General features: G+C 43.0%; 1 long non-coding RNA gene across 3 annotated transcripts in view; it reads left to right on the plus strand.

Moving 5' to 3' along the window:
• The first annotated feature begins 2,158 nt into the window (after positions 1-2,158).
• Positions 2,159-16,116, plus strand: part of LOC137345650 (uncharacterized) — a 46,880-nt gene continuing 32,922 nt past the window's right edge. For all 3 annotated transcript variants that reach the window (XR_010968592.1, XR_010968594.1, XR_010968593.1), the window contains exons 1-2: positions 2,159-2,896; positions 6,180-6,354. This is a non-coding gene — a long non-coding RNA (uncharacterized lncRNA). The remainder of the gene's footprint in view (positions 2,897-6,179; positions 6,355-16,116) is intronic.

Consider the following 16,116-nt stretch of genomic DNA (forward strand, 5'->3'; position numbering starts at 1 on the left):
ACCGAATTGAAACTCTCCCATATTGACACACATATCTATAACCAACAACAACTGGCAATGATGGAGTGTCTTCATATAGTAAAACATTACAAAGTGTTTCACAGGAGCGATGATCAGGCAAAATTAGATACCGAGTCACATAAGTAGATATTAGGACAGGTGACTGAAAGCTTGGTCAAAGAGGTAGGTTTTATGGAGCATCTTATAGGAGGAAGTGTCTCCCTCACCTTCTAATCTATCATCATCACACACTCCTTAAATATTCCACCCTTGACCACACTGTCCTGGAAAATTACTGCCCAATCTCCAGCCTCCCTTTCCTCTCCAAAGTCCTTCTCCCAAATCCGTGCCCACCTTTCCCAGAACTCCGTGTTTGAATCCCTCCAATCAGGTTTCTGCCCCTGTCAATATACTGAAACGGTTCTCATCAAGTCATTAATGACATCCTATGTGACTGTGACAAAGGCAGTCTACCCATCCTCATCCTTCTCAACCTGTCTGCACCTTTTGACATGGTTGACCACACCGGCCTCCTCCAACTCCTTTCCCACATTGTCCAGCTGGGTGCGACTGACCTTGCTTACTTCCATTCTTATCTTTCCAGTCATAGCTGGAGAATCACCTGCAATGGCTTCTCTTCCTGCTCTCCCACTGTTAGCTCTACAATCTCTCAAGGAGCTTTCCTTGACTTCCTTCTATTTCCCATCTCCATGCTTCCCCGCGGAAACATCGTCCATAAACATATTGTCAGTTTCCACATCTGCGCTGATAACACCCAGCTCGACCTCACCACCACCTCTCAACCCTCCACTGTCTCTGATTTGTCACATTGCTTGTCTGAAATGCAGCAACGGATGAGCTGAAAATTCCATCAAATAAATATTCGGAAGACCAAAGTCATTGTCTTGGGTCCCTGCCACAAATTCCATTCCCTAATCATTGACTCCATCCCTCTCATTGGTCACTGTCTGAGGCTGAACCAAACTGTTGTAACATTGGCATCCCATTTGACCCTGAGATCAGCTTCCGACCACCTATCTGCTCTATCACGGAGACTGTCTATTTGCAGCTATGTAATGTCACACATCGTTGATTCTGTCTCAACTTATCTGCAACTAAAACCTTCATCAGCTGCTGAAATCCTCATCCATGCTTTTGTTATCTCTAGACTTGACTATTCCAATGCACTCCTGGCCAGCCTCCCATTTTCACCCTGCAGAAACTAAAACTCATCTAAAACTAACCTGAATTCACTCCAGTTCCCATTCTGCAATCACCCCTGTGTTCACTGAACTACATTGTCTCCCGGTCAAGCAACGTCTTGATTTTAAAATTCTCATCCTTGTTTTCAAATCACTCCATGACCTCGCTCCCTCCCTATCTCTGTAATCTCCTCCACCCCCTCAACCCTCTGAGGTATTTCTGCTGTTCTAATTCTGCCCTCTTGAACATCCCTGATTTTAATTGCTCCATCATTGGTGGCACCTTCCGCTGCCTCGGCCCTAAACTCTGGAATTCCATCTCCAACCCTCTCCGTCTCTCTACCTCACTGTCTTCCTTCACCTCCCTTTCCCCCGGGTGCCTCTCCTCTCATTCACTGATTTCCCGCAGTTCAGCTCGTGCTGCAATTGACAACAGTGAAATATGGTTGTACAACAGTAATTCTCTGTGCAGCCTCGCTTTAAGCACCTTTGCCCCGCCTCCAGCATCAGCAGCTAACTGGTCGGAATTGCCCTTCAGAGCGCCATGACGTAATGACGTTCAGCCAAGTGGATGCAATGACACTAAACGGGGAGGAACACTACAGGAATTGAGCAGCAACGCTCTTCTTTGATTGGTTAGTGTGCAGCAATTCTGCTTACCGATTGGTTCACTGAGCTGTTGGTCACACACATTGAGAGGCGGTGCTGAGCTGAGAAAAGCCGCGCTAGGATTGGTCGGAATTTGACACGCCGCTTCTGGTGTGTCGAGACATGTTGCACGGCGGAGGCGGAAAGACTGCACGTCGATTGGGTAAAGCAGCTGTCACTCAGACAATACAATAACTTTATTCGTTGCAGAAGATGTCGGTCACATTGTAGTCCCTTGCCATTGGTTGGGGCCGTGTCGGTCTCTAACCGTCCGCTCTGATTGGCCTCCTCATGTCTCGAGGGCGGGGATTATCGCGGACTGATCACACACTGGGCAGAGCGGCAGCGGGTGGCTGTGTTTTGGCGGGGATTTCAGTCTCCCAGCCTTGGCCAGGTTTATGATCCAGCTACGGGGCTGCAGAAGAAGGAAGGCGTTTAGGGCTGGGAATCCCCGCGTCGTCCGACTATTAATCGCCAGCTCAGGGTTGCCAGTGGGAGAATCCGATGTAAACATGTCACGCTGCAGTTCCCCAGTCCTGCCAGTGAAGGAGCTGCAGCAACTGTTCAATCCCCCTGGAGTCAGATCACTCAGCACAAGGCGGGGATAGCGCCTGGGATCTTCCTGTGCTCTGTGTTTGGGCTTTGGTACCACACCAGCTTTGAGCATGTCACATAGCACAGGCTGGGAATGGATCCTGGGATCTTCCTGTGCTCTGTGTATGGGGTTCTGTACCAGACTGGGTGAGAGAAGCTCCTTCAGCATGAGCTGGGGATGGAGCCTGGGATCTTCCTGTGCTATGTGGGGCTCAGTGCACTCTAGTTGGATATCCCTCATTGTATGTTTCTGATTGCAGCCTCTCTCTCAGTTAGTCTGGGAGTTCCTGACTGATCAGAATGCCCCTCTCCTGTCACACCCATCACACACATTGAAGATGGACGACCTGCTGCCAGAGATCCAGATGATCAGGAACTCGAGCCTTCGGTACACTCATTTACTTCAGTGACTCCTAGTCCCTGATTCAACATCAGTTTCCCTGGAATGTCAGGTACATTATCATCTTCCTCCACTGTGAAGACTGACATAAAGTAATTATTCAACAAATCTGCCATTTTCTTATGTGTGGGTAAACATGTCAGGAAAGGATGAACAGACTGGGTCTCTTCGTTTGCAAAAAGGGAGGTTGAGGCGTGGCCTAATAGAGGTCTTTAAAATGATGGAAGGTTGTGATATAGTGGATCCAGAGAGAATGTTTCCTCTTGTGGCGAAGTACATCACTCGACGCCATCAATATAAGATCGTCACCAAGAAATCCAATAGAAGAAACTTCTTTACCCAGAGAGTGGTGAGAATGTGGAACTCGCTACCACAGGGAGAGGGTGAAGCAAATAGTGTAGATGCATTTAATGGGAATCATAGGAGGGAGAAGGGAATAGAGGGTAATGATAGATTTACATGAGGAAAGACAGGAGGAGGCTCGAGTGGAGCATAACCGCTGGCATGGACTGGCTGGGCCGAATGGCCTGTTTCTGTGCTGTGTATCCAATATAATCCTAGTTATGTGGAAAGATTAGAGAAACTGGGGTGGTTTTCATTATAGCAGAGAAGGTTAAGGGAATATTTGATAGAGTTGTTCACAATCATGAATGGTTTTGAAAGAGTAAATAAGGAGAAATTGTTTCTGATGGCAGGAATGTCAGGAACCAGAGGACACACATTGAAGGTAATTAGCAAAATAACAAGAAGGAACATGAGGAAATGGTAATTTACACAGTGAATTATTATGATCTGGAATGTTCTGTCTGAAGAGGTGGTGGAAGCAGATTCAATAATAACTGTCAAAAGGGAATTGGACGAATAATTAAAGTTGAAAAAATTGCAGCCAACGTGGAAATAACAGGTGTGTATAACTGATTGGAAAGTTCTTTCAAAGAGCCAGCACAGGCACGATGGGCTGAATGGACATCTCCAGTGCCATATCACTCTATAATTCATGATATATATTAATGACCGAGACTTGGGTGTGCAAGGCATAATTTTAAAATTTGCAAATGACACAAAAATTGGAAGCATTGTGAACTTTGAGGACTGTGATAGACTTCAAGAGGACATAGACAGGCTGGTGGAATGGGCAGGCATGTGGCAGATGACATTTCATACAGAGAAGACTGAAGGCATTTGATACAGTGCCACACAGCAGACCTGTCAGTAAAATTATAGCTAATGGAATAAAAGGGAACTTGAAAAGGACAAAGACAAGTTGGTGGAATGGGCAGACAAGTAGCAGATGAAGTTCAATGCGGAGAAATGTGAAGTGATTCATTTTGGTAGGAAGAACATGGAGAGACAATACAGAAACATAGAAAAATAGGAGTAGGCCATTCGGCCCTTCGAGCCTGCACCGGCATTCAGTATGATCATGGCTGATCATAAAGAGCAGAGGGACCTCGGTATATATGTGCATAAGTCATTGAAGGTGGCAGGACAGGTTGAAAGAGTGGGAAATAAAGCATACAGTATCCTGGGCTTTATTAATTAGGGGCATAGAGTACAAGAGCAAGGAGGTTATGGTAAACTTGTGTAAGACACTCGTTTGTCCTCAGCTGGAGTATTGTGTCCAATTCTGGGCACTGCACTTTAGGAAAGATGTTAAGGCTTTGGAGAAAGTACAGAAAAGATTCAGGAGAATGGTTCCAGGGATGAGGAACTTCAGGTATGCAGACAGATTGGAGACGTTGGGACTGTTTTCCATGGAGAAGTGAAGGCTGAGAGGTGATTTGATAGAAGTATTCAAAATCATGAGGGGTCTGGACAGAGTGGGTAGGAAAAAACTGTTCCCACTCATGAAAGATTGGAGAACGAGAGGGCACAAATTTAAAGTAATTGGTAAAAGAAGCAAAAGTGACATGAGGAAAAACATTTTCACACAGCGAATGGTTAGGATCTGGAATGCACTGCCTGAGAGAATGGTGGAGGCAGGTTCAATCGAGGCATTCAGAAGGGAATTAGACTGTTAACTGAAAATAAAGAATGTACAGGGTTACGGGGAGAAGGCAGGGGAATGGTATTAGGTTAATTACTCATTCAGAGAGCCGGTGCAGACACGATGGGCCGAATGGCCTCCTCTGCACTCGAACAATTTGGTGATTCTGTGATTTTGTGAAGTGGTATATGTTTTTAGGAAGAACGAGAAGAGGCAATATAAAATAAATGATACAATTCTGAAGAGGGTGCAGGAACAGAGCGACCTGGGGGTATATGTGCATAAATGATTGATGATGACAAGCACAGATTGAGAAAGAGGTTCAAAAACATATGGGAACCAGGGCTTTCTAAATAGAGGCATGGAGTACAAAGGCAAGGATGTTACGATGAACCTTTATAAAATACTGGTTCGGCCTCAACTGGAGTATTATGTCCAATTCTGGGCACCGCACATTAGGAAGAGGTTGCAGAAAAGATTTACAAAAATGGTTTAAGGGGTGAGGGAATTCAGTTACGTGGATAGATTGGAGAAGCTGGGGCTGTTCTCCTTGTGGGAGAGAAGGTTGAGAGGAGATTTGATGGAGGTGTTCAAGATCATGAGAGGTCTCGGCAGAGTAGATAGAGAGAAACTGGTCCTGTTGGTGGAAGAGAACAAGAGGACCCTGGCAAAAGAACCAACTGCGAGTTGAGGAAAAACCTTTATCGCACTTCGAGTGGTTAGGAAGTGGAATTCACTGCCTGAGAGTGGTGGTGGCAGGTACAGTCAGGACTTTCAAAAGGGAATTGGATAAGAACCTGAAGAGGAAAAAAATGCAGATTTATGGGGACAGGGCATTGGAATGGAACCAGCTGAGTTGTTCTTGCAGAGAGCTGGCATGGACATGACAAACGGAATGGCCTCCTCCTGTGCTGCAACCATTCTATGATGGGAGTGGGGTTGGAGACGGGACTGATTGATGTTCATGTCCAGTGAGATTGCACACCAGGAGCAGAGCCTGGTCATGTGATCCTGTGACACCTTGAGTGGGAGGGGCTCTGGCTGCTTTGTGACATCATTGCTGGGTGCTGTGTGATTGGCTTCTGACAGGTTCCTGCCCCTGGTTACGCCCCATCACTGGGATGTCGGTGTGGGAGGAGCTGGTGTGACAGCTGACACTGGAGTGAGTTCAGTCCTGATAAACAGGACAAAGGACAGAAAAGACCAATTTAATAACAAGTTAAAAATTCAAGACAACTCATTAATTGCAAATAAATTGATATGAAATACAATCATAATTATAAAAATAGTCCCATTGTATTCCAGTTACAGGTTCTGGGATTAATATGAATCATTTTTCTATTGATAGTTTCTTGGCGTGTGGAATATCTCAGGAAGGTGGAGAGAGAGAGAGAAGTTGAATCATTGCCACACTAACTGGGATTGGAGAAATGTCACCGGATCCCCAGAGCAGTTCTGCTGGAACCAAGAGCCTCGGTGTTGGAGACGGGAGAAAACAGGAATCATCAACAATAACTGGAAAGGTGAGGATCTTTACTGAGAATCCCGTTAGTCCAGGATTTTGCTGAGGTGAGAGTGTAACCAGATACTGGGAGCATTTCACCATCTGCCATCAGGCTTGGCCTTTGATTTGAGCCGAGCTTAACTCGTATAATCTTGTACACCTCTATTAAATCTCTCCTCAATCTCCTTTCCTCTAAGCAGAACAACCCCAGCTTTTCCAACCTAACCTGGAACTAAAATCCCCCATCCCTGGGACCATTCTGGTAAATCTCCTCTGCATCCTCTCCAGGACTTTCACATCCTTCCTAAAGTGTGGTGACCAGAAATGGACACAATTCTCCAGTTGGGGCCTAACCAGTGCTTTATAAAGGTTTAGCATAACTTCCCTGCTTTTGTACTCAATGCCTCTATTTATGAAGCTCAAGATCCCATATGCTTTGCTAACCAATCTCTCAATATGTCCACTCCCTGGTCCCTCTTCCTGCGCTCTTTAAAACTGTGCTATTAAGTCTATATTGTCTCTCCTTATTCCTTCTGCCAAGATGCATCACTTCACACTTGTTAGTATTAAATTCCATCTGCCACCTGTCAGCCCATTCTGCTGGCCTGTCTATGTCCTGTTGCAGGTGGTTCATGTCATCCTTAAAGATTGCCACATCTCCAAATTTGGTGTCATCAGCAAATTTCAAAATTCTACTCTGCATTAAAAGATGCAAATCATTTCTATTTAGCAAAAAAAAGCAGTCGTTCCAGAACTGACTCCTGGGAAACACCACTGTCTACCATTCTCCAGTCTGAAAAACAACCATTTACTGCAAGTCACTGTTTTCTGTCCTTAAGCCAATATTTTTATCCAATTGGACACTGACCCTCCTATTCCCTGAGCTTCAGTGTTTTTAAACCAGCCTTTTATGTGTACATTATCAAACACTTTATTAAAATCCATACAAACAACATCCACCACATTCCCTCATCAACCTTCTCTGTTACTTCATCAAAAAAATCATTGAGATTGAATCTGATCTGCCTTTTACAAATCCGTGCTGGTTATCCTTAATTAACTCAAACCTCTCCAAGTTTCAGTTGATTTCCTCCCTAATTATTGTATCGAAAACCTTACCCACCACTGATGTTAAACTAACTGGCCTGTAGTTGCTAGGACTGACCTTCTTGAATAAGGATGTCACTCTCCAGTCCTCTAGCACCTCCTCCATATCCAGTGAAGATTGGAAGATTATGCAAACCCTTCTGCTATCTCCATCCCCATTTCCTTTAGTAACCTGGGATGCAAGCCATCTGGATCAGGGGACTTATTTACCTGATGCATAGCCAGCCTTTTTAGTACTCCCCCCCCACCTCCCCTCCGCTCAATATTTACCCTATCCAGTACCTCTACCTTCTCTGCTTCCACTGATATTTTGTCAGACTGCACTGCCTTCGTGAACAGAGTTACAAAGTACTCATTAAGTATATAAATATTGCCCAGCTCCTCTCAGCATATATTACCCACTTTGTCCCTAATAGGCCCCACTTCACATCTTACTACTCACTTACTGTTTACATGCTGGTAAAATATTTTGGGTTCCCTTTTATGTTGACTGCCATCCTATTCTCACATTCTCTTTGCCAGTCTTATTTTCCGCTGCACCTCTCCTCTCAACCCATTGTAAATGGCCTGATTCTCACTTGAAGAATTCACCTAACATGCACCACACACCCTCTTTTTTTGTTTCATCATAATCTCTATCTCCCTTGTCATCCAAGGAGCCCCATTTTTGGTTCCCCTACCTGTCGCCCTTGTTGGAATGTATCTAGCCTGTACCTGAAGCATCTCTTCCTTCAAGATATCCCATTGTTCCGATACAGTGCTTCCTGTCAGTTTTTGGTTCCTTAGGTTAGATCCCTTCTCATCACATTAAAATTAATTCTCTTCCAATCTAGCCGTTCTAGCTTATTTAGTTCCTTGTTTTTCCACGTTACTAGTCTAAACCTTATGATGTGATGATCACTCTACCCAAGTGTTCCCCCACTGATACTTGGTCCACCTCATTTCCCAGCACCAGATCCAGCAATACCTCCTTTCTAGTTGGGCTGAGAACAGACTGGTCAAGGAAATTCTCCTGAACACATTTCAGAAATTCCTCCCCCTTCTTAACTTTGACTCCAGAATTATCCCAATCGATATTTGGATAATTAAAGTCCTCCAATATCACCACTCTATAGTTCTTGCACATCTCTGTGAATTCCCTGCAGATTTGTTCCTCTATTTCTCTCTATCACTATTTGGAGGCCTATAGAATACCCCCAATACTGTGATCTTACACATTTTGCTTCTCAGCTCTAAGCAAATGGATTTAGTCCTTGCCCCTTCAAGGGTTTCCTCTCTTTTCAACAGTACAATGCCTTCCCGAATAAGGACTGTCACCCCACCTCCTTTTTGTTCCTTTTCTGTCTTTTCTGAACACTTTATGTCCTTGTATATTCAGTGCCCAGTCCTCACCATTTTTAAGCCACATTTCTGCCATTGCCATTACATCATATTCCCATACTGCTATTTGTGCTTGGAGTTTACCAAAATTTTTCACCATACTTTTTGCATTTTCACACGTGCATTGTAATCCTGTCTGGAGTATTGTGTACAGTTTTGGTCTCCTTATCTAAAGGAAGGATATACTAGCCATCGAGGGTGTGCAATGGAGGTTCACCAGACTAATCCCTGGGATGGTGGGATTGTTTTATGAAGAGAGATTGCAGAAACTGGGCCTGTGTTCTCCGGAATTTCGGAGAATGAGAGGTGATCTCATTGAAACTTAGAAAATTCTTACAGGGTGTGACAGGGTAGATGTGGATCGGATGTTTCCTCTGGCTGATGTGTCTAGAAGAAGGGGACACAGTCTCAGAATAAGGGGTAGGTCATTTCAGACTGAGATGAGGAGGAATTTCTTTACTCAGAGGGTGGTGAATCTGGAATTCTCTCCCCCAGAGGGCTGTGGAAACTCAGTCGTTCAGGATGTTCAAAACAGATTTCTGAATACTAATGATATCAAGGGATATGGGAATATTGGGGGGAAATGGTGTAGAGGTAGATGATTAGCCATGATCAGTTTGAATGACAGAGCAGGCTCAACAGGCCAAATGACCTACTCCAACTTCTCTGATCCTATGATCCTTTGCATTCCTCTCAGTCCGCTGCAATCTAATACAGAACTTCTGTAGTCCAGTCCAACGCTTTCTCACATTGTGCACCTTATTCCTTTTTCTACTTCCATGTACTGGTGCCCACCCCGTCAATTTAGTTTAAACTCTCCCAACCACACTACTGAATCTCCCTGCAACGATTGTGATCCCATTACTGTTCAGGTGCAACCTGTCTCTTCTGTCCAGGTGCCTTCTGCCCTGGAACTGGTCCCAATGCCCCAAGGATCTGAAGCCCTGCTTCCTATACTATATCTCAAGCCATGATGTTTCCTCTTGTGGGATCATTTATAACTTGGGGTCACTATTTAAAAATAAGGAGTTGCCCATTTAAGACAGAAATCAGAGGGTTGTGAGTCTTTGGAACTCTCTTCTTCAAAAGACGGTGAAAGCTGAGTCTTTGAATAATGTTAAGGCCGAGGCAGATAGATTATTGATAAGCAAGGGGTGAAAGGTTATCGGGGGGAGGCAGGAATGTGGGGTTGAGGTTACAATCAGAGGAGCAGGCTCGAGGGGCCGAGCGGCCTACTCCTGCTCCTAATTTGTGTGTTTGTGTGTAAACCACGCATTGATCCTCCGAATCTTCTTATTTCTACTCTCGCTAACACGTGGCACTGGGAGTAATCCAGAGATTACTAAGCTCAAGGTTCTACTCTTCAACTTCCTCCCTAGCTCCTGAAAATCTGACGTAGGACCTCAATCCCTGCCCTTGCTATGTTGTTGGTGCCAACGTGTACCACAACTTCTCAGCAATTCCTACCCAGCAGATTGGAAATCCACCAAGGCAGTGGTGATGGATCTAGTCGTTGAAAATAAATCAGAGCAAATATGAAAAGCAAACTTAAGTGAAAATTGAGCCAACATAATAAGGTTTAAGGCAATGATTCAGATCAATATAAGTAAGAAAAGCCAAAAATAATAGATTAGAAAAAGCTGATTATTGGGGATTGAGAATGCAACGAGTGAAGATTTAACTGGAACAGAATATTAACAAACAGAGAGAACAGTGCGGGGGAATCATAGACTTCAGGAGAAATCTGTTCCATGATAAAAGAACAGACTGGCCTTTTATGAATCATTATGGACAAATAAAGGGATAAGGACAAAATTGAAACTAAAGTAAAAATCATGTACTAAATACATTGGCAAAAATGAGCAAACAATGAAAAACTAAATCAAAGAGATTAGGAATGAAGTCAAAAAATTATGAAGGCAAAGAAGAGCAGCAAATACAAATAGTCAAGGAACATGAAAAGCAGAAGTAAAGTATCATACAGACACATATAGATAACAAAAGGTCATTCAGAATAGGGACAGAGTCACTGAAGGATGTACAAGAACAATTCACAGATAATGACAGAGGTATGGCAGAAATATTAGAGAATTAGTTTATCTCAATTTTTACCAGCTGGACTAACAATGTGGACTAGACAGCATTCCAAGTAGATATTAAAATATATAGAATAGAAAGGATGGGATACCAGGAAATATTAGAGAAAATAAACTCTTGGAACTGGATGAATTACATCCACATGGGTCAGTGGAATACTCCATTGAGAGCAGCACATACAGTTCGAGACCCCACACCTGAAGAATGATGTTTTAGTTTTGGAGGGGGTGAAACACAAATTCACCAGAATGAACATCGGGTTGAAAGGTTTAAATAATAAGGATAGGTTTTACAGACTAGCCTTGCATCTCCTTGACGATAGAAGATTAATGGGTGATATTTTGAAGTGTTCTTGATCATTAAAGGCTTAGTTCGGATAGCTAGCGGGAAACTAATTCCTCTGGCGGCTTCAGAAGAGGCTTATCCCTAATAATAGAGAAAGGCCTCTCATCTCTCTGCCTCTATTACTTCTCTCTTTCACTTTGTCTTTCTCACCTCATTTCCTCTCACTATTTCTGCCTCTGTCTCTTCGTCTCTCTCAACAACAATCGACAATGGTGGTCATCATTAGACTAGCTTTTAATTCCAGATTTTTTTTATTAATTAAATTCAAATTCCATGATCTGTTGTGGTGGGATTCGAAACCATGTCCCCAGAGCAATACCCCGGGTCTCTGGGTTACTAATCCAATGACAATACCACCATACCACCATCTCCCAACTGTCCCAACACAATATACACACAATCCCAGCCTGTATTCTGAATACATTCGAAGATATATTATTCCATACTGAATATACTGTATCAGCTGATGCAGCATCTACACTCCCAGTTTTTTAAATGATCTGTGAATGTACCAGGCCCCATCAGTGGCTTCGAGTCCGGCAAGATTTTGCTGTTAAACTGGAGGGGAAATTGCCTTTGCTTCTGTACTCGGAAGCAGCTCTGCCTCCCATCTCACCCAGTCCTCTTCATAAACTCATTTTATCACGTTTCATTTTGCAGTGACATATCCACCTGCTGAAGTATATACACTAGCTGTAGAGTCTAGAACTAGGAGACACAGTCTCTGAATAAGGGTCAGCCACTTAGGACTAAGATGAGGAGGAATTTCTTCCCCCAAAGGGTTTTGGATCTGGAATTCTCTACCCCAGAGGGCTGTGGATGCTCAGACATTGAGTATATTGAAAGCAGAGATTGATTGATTTTTAGACAATGAGGGATTAAGGGATATGGAGATGGTGTGTGAAGGTGGAATGAAGGTAACAGATCAGCCAAAAACATATGAACTGGTGGAGCAAGTTCCAATGGCCGAGTGGCCTACTCCTGCTCCTATATCTGGTGTTCATATACCTGCAATGTGCTCCACTCTGTAAATCTTCTGGACCTTGTTTTTCCTTATTTCTGACAACCTGTCTTTGTAACTGAAGCTATTTGGTCAGTTTCCAAATTTATCTTAAACATTTGAGTAATTGGCAAGCAATTGCTGCTGATCTTATAAAGACATTTCCATATAGGACATAGATACCTCAGAGGAATGTGGATCCAGTCAGGTTAAATAATGTAACAAAGGTTATTCTACAGACCACCTAATAGTGGAAGAGATCGAAAGGAAAATATACAAAGCTATGAAACAAGTAAAATTCATAGCATCATAATCATGGAAAATTTCATAGCAAATAATCTGTCAGGAAGAGGAAGGAAAAGGGGATAAAAGGGAATGGAGCAGTTACCCTGTGTTCCAGACATCTTTCCTCCCCAGTACATAAGAAGCCCAAACAAGAGAGGAATCACTGATGGATCAAGCAATATAAAATGCACCAGAGCAGATAAAAGTTGGAGATTTCGGAGAAATTCGTTGGAATATCAGTCAGAACAGAATATAGTTTAAGGGAATGTTTGAGAAAGATGTAACTAAGAAAAGGCAAAAAAAAATTGATTGTAAAAAGCTGACTTTGGGGGGATGAAAATGGAAGTTGTGAAGAAAACTGGAACAAAATATTGATGAACAAAGATAGATCAGCAGTGGAAAATATGTAAAAAAGTGATCACTAGACTTCAGGAGAAATAAATTCCACAAAACAAGAATCAATTAACCAATTATGAAACACCATAAATGAAAAAAGGGATAAGTGTGAAACTGAAATGAAAGTCAAAGGCAGGCAATAAGTATGTTGAGAATAAGGGAGAGGATGACGAAAACCAGAATCAGGAGGTGAGGGAACATGTTCAAAAAGTAAAACAAAGAGAAACTGTGAAATTAAATTCTGAAGAAATTTAAAAAGAAATAGTAAAATCTCCTACAGACACATAAATAACAGAAAGGTAAATCCGAATAGGGACAAAGTCAATGTCGGCTGCACAGGAAAAACTCACAGGTAATGAGGAGAGATGGCAGAAAGATTGGAGAATTACTTTGCCTCAGTTTTACCAGCTGGACTAACAAGGTGGATTTGACATCATTCCAGGTAGATATCAAAACATTTAAAACAGAAAGGAGGGGATAGCAGTAAAACCTAGAGATGATAAATTCTGGAAACTGGATGAATTGCATCCGTGTATACTAAAACAGGCAAGGGAAGACCCCATTGAGAGTGATGTATTCAGTTCTGGACCCTACACCTCAAGAATGATGTATTAGTTTAGGATGGGGTGCAGCACCTATTCACCAGAATAATACTGAAGCTACAAGGGTTAACCTGTGAGGACTGATTTTTAAAAATTATTCATTCATGGGATGTGGACATCGCTGGCTGGGCCAGCATTTATTGCACATCCCTAATTGCATTTGAGAAGGTGGAGATGAGCTGCTTTCTTGAATCGCTGAAGTCCATATGGTGTAGGTACACCCACAGTGCTGGTAAGAAGGGAGTTCCAGGATTTTGACCCAGCAACAGTGAATGAACAGTGATATAGTTCCTTGTCAGGATTGTGTGTGGCTTGGAGGGAACTTGCAGGTGGTGGTGTTCCCATACATCTGCTGCTCTTGTCCTTCTGGGTGGTAGAGGTCACAGGTTTGGAAGGTGTTGTCAAAGGAGACTTGATGAGTTTCTGCAGTGCATCTTGTCGATGGTACACACTGCTGCCACTGTGCGCCAGTGATGGAGGGAGTGAATGTTACATCCTGTTATGACGAGGTGCAAAAAGTGTCTCAGGGTCTGTTACTATCTTCATCTGGTCTTATTGTAACAGGGTTTTATTTTTAAACACACTGTATTTTGAGATTCCCCTTTGTGAATCCTTGTTCACAACTTTCCAATTACAAGGCTTTCTGTGGTTTAAAGAAGAAAGATGAAATTTATTAAACCTACCTAACTTAAACTCTAATACAGTTAACACCTACAGATATACGACGTGCCTATGCTTGCATGCACATGCAATACACACATACAAATTGGGACAGAAAAGAGCAGAGGAACAGATAAGTAGAACAGTTTGAGGCAATATCTTGTTACTGTTTCTCGAGCTCGCCGTAGTCCTTGATTGAAGATATGGTCTTGCGTTTCATTGGGGCCCAGTATCCTTCGTAAACCTAGTTCACGTAGGAGATTTTTCTCTGTCTGAGTTTACATGTCTTCACAAGATTCAGTTCTGTGGGGAAGAGATGGAGGCAGGCAGACAGGAGAGGAGGTAATTCTTGCTTCAGTTCCAGGAAAGATCTTCACTCCATGAGTCACAGAGTTATACAGCACAGAAACAGGCCCTTCGGCCCATCGTATCTGTGCCGGGCATCAAGCACCTATCTATTCTAATCCCATTTTCCAGCACTTGTCCCGTAGCCATGTATGCTGTGGCGTTTCAAGTGCTCATCTAAATACTTCTTAAATGTTGTGAGGGTTCCTGCTCACAACTTTTTCTCAGTTGAAATCCTGTTTTCTCCAATTTAGAACTCTCAGATCAAACCTCTGCAGCCGCCAGTTAGTCATGTAACTAAAACTGCTCTGACCACTTCTTTGTATTGGGGAAGCAACTACTGGATCCCCATTGTTTCAACACCGTCTGGTACTTTGCAAAAATGTCTTTCCAGTCAGGGGCTTGTGATTTTTAAGTTTTAATGTTCATGTGGCAAAATAACATGTGCCTCAGTCTTGGCAGGTGGGGGGTTTGCCTGACAATGCGAACATACGAATTAGGAGCAGGATTAGGTCACTTCGTTCATAGAGCCTGCTCCGTTATTCAATCAGTTCATGGCTGATCTCAACTCCACATTCCCGCCTAAGCCCGATAACCTTTCAACCTATTGCTTATCAAGAATCTATCTACTTCTGCCTTAAAAATATTCAAAGACTGTGCTTCCACCACCTTTTGAGGAAGAGAGACTCACGACCCTCTGAGAGAAAAAATTTCTCCTCATCTCTGTCTTAAATGGGCGACCCCTTATTTTTAAACAGTGACCCTTAGTTCTAGATTTTCCCACAAGGGGAAACATCCTTTTCACATCCACCCTGTCGAGACCCCTCAGGATCTTATATGTTTCAATCAAGTTGCCTCTTACTGTTCTAAATTCCAGGGGATACAAGCCTAGGCTGCCCAACTTTTCCTCATAAGACAACCTGCCCATTCCAGGTACTAGTCTAGTAAACCTTCTCTGAACTGCTTCCAACACATTTACGTCCTTCCTTAAATAAGGAGACCACTACTGTTCACAGTACTCCAGATGTGGTCTCAGCAATGCCCTGTTCAGCTGAAGCATAACTTCCCTACTTTTGTATTCAATTCCCCTTGCAATAAATGATTAAATTCTATGAGCTTTCCTCATTACTTGCTGAAACTACATACTGAACCTTTTGTGATTCATGCAGTAGGACACCCAGATCCCTCTGCATTTCAGAGCTCTGCAATCTCTCACCATTTAGATAATATGCTTCTTTTTTATTCTTTCAACAAAATGGACAATTTCACATTTTCTCACATTATACTCCATTTGCCAGATCTTTGCCCACTCACTTAACCTGTATATATCCCTTTGTATCCTACTTATGCCCTCTTCACAACTTACTTTCCTATCTATCTTTGTGTCATCAGAAAATCTAGCAACATACCTTCAATCTTTTCATCCAAGTCATTTTTAACAGTTGTAAAAAGTTGAAGCCCCCAGCACTGATCCCTGCGGCACATCACTCATTACATCTTGCCAATCAGAAAATTACCATTTTATGCTGTTTTGTTTCCTGTTAGCTAGCCAATCTTCTATACA

Source organism: Heterodontus francisci, chromosome 29, assembly GCF_036365525.1.
Source record: "Heterodontus francisci isolate sHetFra1 chromosome 29, sHetFra1.hap1, whole genome shotgun sequence".
In the NCBI taxonomy this organism is placed as follows: domain Eukaryota; kingdom Metazoa; phylum Chordata; class Chondrichthyes; order Heterodontiformes; family Heterodontidae; genus Heterodontus; species Heterodontus francisci.